This window comes from Chrysemys picta, chromosome 10, assembly GCF_011386835.1.
Source record: "Chrysemys picta bellii isolate R12L10 chromosome 10, ASM1138683v2, whole genome shotgun sequence".
NCBI lineage: Eukaryota > Metazoa > Chordata > Testudines > Emydidae > Chrysemys > Chrysemys picta.
Genome location: NC_088800.1, coordinates 12,185,844 through 12,194,726, shown reverse-complemented (window position 1 = coordinate 12,194,726; position 8,883 = coordinate 12,185,844). Strand labels below are relative to the sequence as shown.

At 45.2% G+C, this 8,883-nt stretch overlaps 1 protein-coding gene across 3 annotated transcripts in view; it reads right to left on the bottom strand.

The window, feature by feature from the left end:
• FAM174B (family with sequence similarity 174 member B) overlaps positions 1 to 8,883 on the bottom strand; it is a 56,954-nt gene that overhangs the window by 34,182 nt on the left and 13,889 nt on the right. Inside the window, exon 3 of one of the 3 annotated variants that reach the window (XR_010590944.1) lies at positions 7,735 to 7,890. The exons of 1 other annotated variant lie outside the window; for it this stretch is intronic. The gene's annotated coding sequence lies outside the window, so the exon portion shown is untranslated. Of the gene's footprint in view, positions 1 to 7,734; positions 7,891 to 8,883 lie in introns of those variants that run through there. One more of the 3 variants, XM_065559262.1, reaches the window with a different exon arrangement.

Sequence of the window (8,883 nt, the reverse complement as noted above, 5' to 3'; positions counted from 1 at the left end):
CTGGCAAGGAAGAGAGCCAGGGAAAAGAATTAGTACTGTCAGAGAAACTTTGTTATTAAATAGATCATATGCAACTATGGGGAATTTACATACAAGGGGGAAAACGAAAACCAACAATACTATCCACCACTGGGTTCCTCAAACAGGGGTTGATTTCTGTGGTGATTTTGGTCACGGACTTGATTTTCTGCATGTGGAAATTAGCCAGAGCAGTCTGAGCAACAGGCAAAGCTCAGGGATAAGAATTAAGGCCTGGTCTACACTAGGCGTTTATGTCGAAGTTAGCGCCGTTACATCGAATTAACCCTGCACCCGTCCACACTGCGATGCTATTTAGTTCGACATAGAGGTCTCTTTAATTCGACTTAAGTCAATCACAGCCACAGTCCAAAACAGAGAGGGCTGCTGTCCTGGAATGAGCACCCCTCCGAGAAAGGAAGTTTTCCCCAAGCAACCGGTTCACCTGGGGTCCTTCTGCATGCTACCCAGACCGTTTTCTTCTTGGAGCCCTCATTGCCCCTCCCTCCAGCACGCACTCATAAGGTAAAAAAGGGGAAAGAGATGCAGCTGCCTCAGCAGGGTTGTTTCAGCAGACAAGAGTCAGGAGAACTTTTAGGTACAACCGCAGCACTTATGCATATTGAGCCAAGGAGCCTCTGTGCTCAGCACTGATTTTTACAGCATATCTAGCCCAATGGGGAAAGAACACCGGCTTCAAAAATGCCTTTTGGCCCCTTGGCGCTGGCAATCCACAGCAGCACCTGGCCAGGAAACCCTTAAGAGCGGCACCAACGCTCCAGGCAATTTGTTGTATTTATAGTAAGCGACTGAAGGAGTTACTGTGATTTTCACCCCTTCCCATGAGAATAAATGATACCCTCCGTTTATACAGAACCTTTACCCACTTTGCCTCCTGGAAAAAAAAAAAACCAACGACATTTAAACAGCCTAGCATTCACCTAGCATCATTCAAAAAAGGCCTCCGGCTTTCACTTGCAAGAAATCTGTTATAGCCACTCTCCGGAGACCAAACACCTTGCTGTAACAAGCACACAGTACAGCGCTCCAGTCTAGGCTGAACATGCAATTTAAGCTCTGGCAGGGATATATTCTGTGGAGAGCGATTAATAGCATATATTCTGCATTACTTACTGATAAGGCGGCCCCATACCTCTCAGTCACAGCAAGGCCTCTGGGCCCTAGAATTTTGATGATGTTTTAAATTGCCTCATGAAAGGAACATTTTTCAGAGGGTGGTAAGTCCAGGCTTCCTAATGTGGCACCAACCTTTTTAGCACCAAGTCCTACACGCTCCCCGAGACCAAGGTGCAGGTTGTACTAGACACCTTAACCTATGCTTCACCCATCCAGTAAAGCAGCCTGTGCTTACACTATTGCATTCTGGTTGAAACTAGTTATACTGACAGTTGAACAAAAGCCCCACTCGCTCACTGTAGCACCCCAGATATGTAACTGCAACATTATCACTAGGCAACACTTTGGAAGATACCACATTTCTAAAACGCCTCTCATTTTCACTGCTGCTGTTAAAAGGAAAAATGAGCATCTATACTGAAAAACTGAAGAATATCAGCTAATTTTAGGAGAGGGGTGGAGGGTTTGATCAGACCCAGGAAATGTTTGTCGTTTTAAGTATTTATTTTGGGGATCTCGGACACCTGGCTTCAAAATTCCATCTCTGGCTTTTGCATTCTGCCTCTTCAAGTCCCCTTCCATCCCTCCCATTATTCTACCCTGGGTTCTTATATGGCGCCCATCACTGTGGGATCCAAGCACCTTGCAGTGATAGTTCCAGCTGGACAAGTTTCACCAATGGAAGTAATGTATGGCTACAATGCTCTACCCTAGAAGCAGCTGCATTTCAACATGGACCGAAGAATTCACCAAACATCCCAGCTCTGAGGTGCTTTGGGATCCTTCAGAACATGAGGTGCAGTATTTGTTCAGTAATTTTTTAAGTGTTCTGGTGAAGCTGACATGAAACTCCCCCACTGGATTAGAGGACAATTAATGATCTTAATAACCCAACATTTTTAATTCCCTTTGCAGAAACAATTCTTTTTGTTAGTGTTTTAATTGACTTTTTCTCTAGTTACGCTGCTAGACAAGGAAAGGGAGCTCTGCGCTAGAGTCTGGAAGTGTTTGTACGTTGCCTATCATCTCTACTTCACTGCTCTATTCTTGGCTACGAGGAGTGCACAAAAGTTACTGAACAAAGGGTTTCACAAATGGGGGCCAAATCCTGGTGGAAGACTATGAAAGTATGAAAGTTTCCACTCCCTGTGTTGGTGGGAAGTGCTAAATTCGCAAACAAGAATGGGAGGTTTAAATGAGAGTATAATTTTTTTTAAAAGGCGGAAAATAGATGGGTCCAGAGATGGTGGGAACCCAGTCTTCCACTCCCACCACTGCAAAGGTGCACCTTAATGCAACCCCAACAATGCCATGACCCGAGTTTCACTGGTATTACCTGTCCTGGTCACTTAATAGGTTTATCCATTAGTTTTATCATGGTGGCTTACAGACACACACACACACACGACACCTGTCCACCAGGAAGCAAACCAACAAATTAATTTCACACAGGCCACAGAGCTATTAAATGGTGATAACTTGTGGTCATTAGCAGCATGAGCTGGATTTGAATCAGTGATCATGAAACAAAAGGTTCCATATTCATTATCCATCCTCTCATACCTGCCAGCCAATTCTTGAATTTTTAGCGTAATTTTTTTTATTAAAAAAAAATATATACAAAAACACAATTCCAGAGTAGTAATTGTTTCCATGAGGCTTTCAAGCATGTGTTATTTCCCAAGTGGTTTTGCATCTCTGCTTTATGGCAGCCTGTGTGTTACACTTTTCAGACTATTGTCACACGGAAGCTGCGCTCTCTGGATTAGAGAAGATGTTTACAGAACCACTTCCCCGCTCCTGAGACTGCAGGAGAATCTAATCCAATAAATGTACGCTTCTGTCTTTGTCACAGGCAGCCAGTAGCTTTAGCAGCCACAGACAAGACAGCCACAGACCGGATTCGGTTTGGTTAAGGTTTTTAGTGGTCTAATTAGCCAGCTATGCAGCTGAAAGGTGGTTATTGTTCACTGTTGCATAGCCTGAGGGGGTGGATTTTACCAACACATCCGTTGTGGCAAGATGTTAAAGATGCAGGGGAATCCTAAAGTAACTTTCAGACAGCAGCCCAATTTACACCATCTGCCACTTCTCAATGGCATGTGCAGGGCTAGAAACCACTGCACATGGGGACAAAGCATCAAACGAAGAAAATGAACCGCATGAAAACAATCCGACTTGTGTGCCACTTCTCCCCTGCTGCCGATTCTACGCAGCTACGAAGCAATTAGCTTGCAGTTAGAATGCGGTTTGTATGGGGGGAGGGGAGAACAATCTCAATTATGCTCCAAAATATGGAAGCAAGTGAAGAAGAGATGTAAAGAGATGTAAAAACAGATCTTGCCTACATGTTAAATACAGATTTAGTCTATGAACCCAAAATATGCGGCTAGTTATTTAGGGCTTCCGAACATCAAGTAAATCAGAAGAGTAATTTCATATTAACACAGCACGAATGCCATTACAATTGAAGAAGAGTGCCAGGACTCACTCAAAGATATTCCAAGCCAGCTGGAGAGATCTGCCCAGTTGCCATCTTAATGAGACCACCAGATATTTGAAAGTTATGGTCTTGCTTTGGCACATCCCAGTAACATGTAGGGATACCAGCAGTATACCTTGCTGGTACATACAAGCCAATATGCCATTCTGTATTACTGCCTGTTAAACAAGTTCTCTCTCTCCTTTTGCATTCCGACCCTTTGTGCAGGGATTTCTGTCTATGCGAAGTGCTTTGGACTCCTCCTCAATCAGGGGCGGCTCCAGGCACCAGCGCACCAAGCGCGTGCCTGGGGCGGCAAGCTGCAGGGGGCAACCTGCTGGTCGCCGTGAGGGCGGCAGTCAGGCTGCCTTCGGCAGCATGCCTGCAAGAGGTCCGCTGGTCCCACGGTTTCGGCGGCAGGTACGCTGAAGGCGCGGGACCGGCGGACCTGCCGCAGGCATGTCGCCGAAGGCTGCCTGACTGCCATGCTTGGGGCAGCAAAATACATAGAGCCGGCCCTATCCTCAATGGACGTACTAAAGAAAAGCAAGGTCAAATGAATCAGACATTCCTCTCTCCTTTTCCAATGTACACGGTCAGGCCTCTGCAGTTCAACATCCTGGATGTAAGTGTGAATCGAGGAAGCTAAATAAATAAATAAATTCATGGAGATGTCCTATCTCCTAGAACTGGAAGGGACCTTGAAAGGTCGAGTCCAGCCCCCTGCCTTCAGTAGCAGGACCAAGTACTGATTTTGCCCCAGATCCCTAGGTGGCCCCCTCAAGGATTGAACTCACACCCTGGGTTTAGCAGGCCAATGCTCAAACCACTGAGTTATCCCTCCCCCCAGACAGATAATCTCATATGCTGCTTTGAAGCCAGAAGGGATTTTTGGAGGTTGTAGGTTTGTGGGCTACCTCTGTGAGAAGGTTACTGGTGACCAGAAAACCTAGTTTTCCATGATAAAAAAACCAAAATTCTCCAATGAAAAAACAAAAACAAAATTTCGTGTTTTTCCGCAATTAAAATGAAACGTTGAACTTTAGTTTCCCGAGGCACAATATATATAGGTATCAGGTGAACACAATGTTTTACTGATATACAGCAGAACCCCATTTATCCAAGCCTCCATTATGCAGTTCTCCGTATTAAGCAGACCACCAGCTGCCCACCCAAGTCCCAGCCGCTGTCAGCCCCAGGCGGTGGTGGTTCGGTTAATATGGAGATCTGGATAATGGAGGCTCCTTGGATAAACAGGGGTCTACTGTATATGTTTATTTTTTTCGCAAAATGTAAAAACTAAAGATTCTCTGTAAAAACAAATTCTGTGTTCTTCCATGGCAAATGGATTTCTAGGCTCCCTGGTGATGACAGAACATTACCGGGTTTTTCCTTCCCGCGTGGGATTTCACTATAGCAGAGGGTGACAACATGCCAAGGCCTGCATTAGAGAACCGAACCAGTAGAACGGCATCAGTGTAAATATCATCCGTGCAGCAGGCACACATTAGCCACCTCTGTGCGCTAGAGACCAGTGCACGGCAGAGCAGTAAATAGCGTACCCTTTGCACCACTGAGGCAATTACAGCAGCGATTCCCATCAAGAATGGCACTGCCGCAGTTGAAGACCATATGGTGGCTAGTCTTGCTTGAAGCCATTCTAGTCCAAATGGTGGCATGCTCGCCCACGCACTGTTGGGAGTGCTTGCGTCTGGATAGGTGGTGTGTCATAGGATGCAAGGGGAAGCCAACCAGTGATCAGTAGGCCAAGAGTCTTTACTGCAGACAAGGCCAACATATCCCCAGGTGCTAAAGACTGTTTGAGGAGGGAGGAAGCTGTCCAGAAAAAGAAATGCTTCATGATAAGACAATCAGAGATGAGTGGAGTAAAGCTGGAGCACTGCCATGGCTGATGCTAAAGGCACTCTCCCGTTAGCACTCAATTTATTTAAAAATATTAGAATAATAAAAAGGAGAGGAGCATGTATCTTCCTGCCCATGGAACGCACTTGTCATGTGACATTATCTGCCAGTCCTCAACCCTGCTCATGGTGGCTCATTATTTCTTGATTCCATTAGCTAATGAGCTGAAACAGCAGTCTCATCCCTTCCCTAGTTCATCAGCCCTGAAGACAAGGCTGCAACTTCACTTAACATGTCAGTGTTATAGCGTCGGCAAGATTTTTTTTGGAGGTGGGGAGAAAAATAAAGCCTTGCTAAAGCAGCAGTTAATGAAGCCTCGTTACACACCATACATTCTGGCTAAATATTCAGAACAGCCTCTTTATTTGTGTAACAATAGAAATACACAGGAAGCATCAAAGTATAGTTGTCCAATTTGTGCAAGATAAGTAAGTGTCAGATCTCCATTTCGGTCTGTTCCTGGCATGCACGTCAGTTATAGTCTGCACTTTAGGTAGCAAACAGCACAAGGCAACCGTTCACTGACGGAACAAGATGCTGGACATGGCACTTGGAATTCCAAGAGTAGCTGCATTAGTGACATCTTCTAACTGGAATCATTGAGGTAGGGCACCCAGCCAGCTCTTTCTGGAGATCCATCCCCATTTCTCCTTCCTTTGCTAATGAAGCATGGTTAACTGGGGAAAGGTTCTTTTCAGACAACGGATCCTGTTGAGGAATCCTTCCCCTTCACGGTGGGACAGGTGCTCAAACACCCAAGATAAACCCAGGGCTTCAAAAAGAAAACTCTTTGTAACTTTAGTGCTGGTGAAAAAGTATCTCTTTGAGAGGAGATACAATCTTTGCTGAGGGTCTAACACAGATCAGAGCAGTCTGCTAGGCAGAGCACGATCTAAACACGCACAATTCCGAGACCTTGTTACTTTTTATAGTATTCAAATCCTCAGAGAGCCTCTCCCCATCTCAATTCTGCTAGGGGATTGATGTTAACTCCCCATAAGGTAGGGCTGTACTGCTGGAGAACAGGACCCACATCCCTGAAGTAGCAAAGCGTTTTGAAAATGCAGAATTTGATATCTGTTGTACTAGGATTTCCACAAGACCAAAGAAAAAGAATGCTGAGGTACAGGATGGTGATCATAATCTATGGTCGCTGTATCACGTAGGTGGTATTACCGTAAGTACCACACAAAGTGGAGGGGTGTGTGTATGTGTATGTGACTAGTGAAGGCCCATTTGCACTTGTAAGGGATCCCAAGAAGATTGAGTTCATTTCTGCGAAAGCAGCAGTACAACACGCTCTGGAGAAGAAAAATAATAGTAGAAAACATGGCTACGACTCGCAAGTCAGATTGTTTCCAATGGACTTGCCTAATGTTTTATTACTGGATGCATTTTCCCACAGCACTACCATTTCCTGAGATTTTTCTCTTCACTGTGCTAGGAAAAAATGTCTCCAACCTTGCCCCAAAATGCCTGCAAAGGAAGTTCTCCAGAACTCATCAAGGAGGGTGGAGAAGCAGTAGAAGCGGTCAGAGCAGAAGTAGGTCAAGTTCAGACAGTTCCACTTCCAATTCAGGCTCAGGCAATTCCAATGCATAATCCAACACTCCAGGCTGCCCAAGAGGCAGAGCAACATGCCGTCTATATTATTTATTAAGCACCAACAGCATGCTCAGTGCTGCAGAATTCACTGGAAAGCTGCAAAAACAGCGCATCTCAGGGGAGATTTGAAGGGTGACAAGGAGGTGGTTTGGCAGAATTACACCCAGGTGTAAAGCCTACCCGCTTACTGGAACAATGCCCTGCACTTCTAAGGCACCCTTTGCCTGATCATTTGAAGCCACTTTTCCAAGCAGTTAGCACTACATGTCCTTGAAGGGTAGGCAATCACCCCCATTTTACATGAAGGTAAATTGAGACAGAGAGGCGCCCAAGATCACGCAGCAAGTTAGCAGCAGAGCCAGAAACAGAAGTCAAAATTTTCCCCGTGCAAAACTTCACCTAATTCTCTTATATACTAACATTACCCAGATGTCAATCTAAGGCCTGGATGGTACAAGAGGGGAAAAAAGGCATATCTTCCAGCCTTGAGTAACTCGAACTTGTACACTTATATTAAAGAAGTCCTGAATGCTGCTTTTTTACTTTAATCATCATGGCCTTGCTGTTACCTTGTGATTCCCTGTCTGTCTGTTGTATCCACCTATTGTCTTTCCTCAGATGGTTAGACTGTAGATTCTGGGGGAGGGACCATCTCTGAGGGATGTGCATTCGCACAGTACCTAGTACAACAGGACTTGATCTCCAACTGGGGTCTTCAGGCACAACTGCAATACAAACATTGTAACAGAGCTCTAACTCTAAGGCACTGGTTTTACCTCCAACAATACTGTATTTCTCATTTTAAGTATCCAAAAACCATTCTACTTCACTGACCCTGCATGCCCCTCAAAGGTTGTGTTAACAGCAAGCAGGTCATTGTTGTCCTGATCTAGTGTCTGTCTGTGCTACACCGCTCACAACTGCATTGGTGAAAGCCCGGTAGGAGTGGCAACAGCAGCTCTCTCCAAGAGACCAGCCAATGATTAATCAGGGATGAGCACCAATACAGATAGTCTGTATGGAGCTCCGACAGCTGGCCAAGAAAAGAGTCAGGGGAAGAAGAAACTATTCTGGTTTGGGGGCTATTTATTTACAAATCTCAAAACGACTGACTCACCATCATTCTTCGCCAGTTCCCTATCTCCACCTAACTCTTAGGGAGAGATGTATTTCGTTATTTTGAAAATTACCAAAGCAAAACACAGCACCATATGCTTAAGTGCCCACTAAGTGCCCCTTGGAATGAACGCGCTGCTTCCCCCATCTCCAGAACTAGGAGTGTGTGGGTGGGCATTTGTGCATGAGGAGGACATGAGCAAGTCTTTGACAAGCTCCTAATTATGTGTTGCCTGGATTCAGATGCAGCCTTATCATTAGCAGAGCTGTTCCTAGCCGAAGCACCACGGATCTTGGGCTGTCTCTGTTTGGATAAGAAACATGACTCTTGTGCTGTCACCACTCTAAGGCAAATAAAAATAAGAGATTCAAATACACGGACGTCATAAATCAGAGAGTCCAAGAGCCCGCCTGCACTGAGAGGCTGCTATAAATTCTGCAACAGGACAGGCACTGAAAACTTTGGGCTGTCAAACACTTTAAAAAAAAAAAATTGGTAATGATTTTATGCTACCGAGTGGGGCCTGATTGACAGTGCTGGCGACTGAAGCCCTCTGTTTATCACAGAGCAGATACAGCAAAGGCATCTGCAAAGCAAGCTT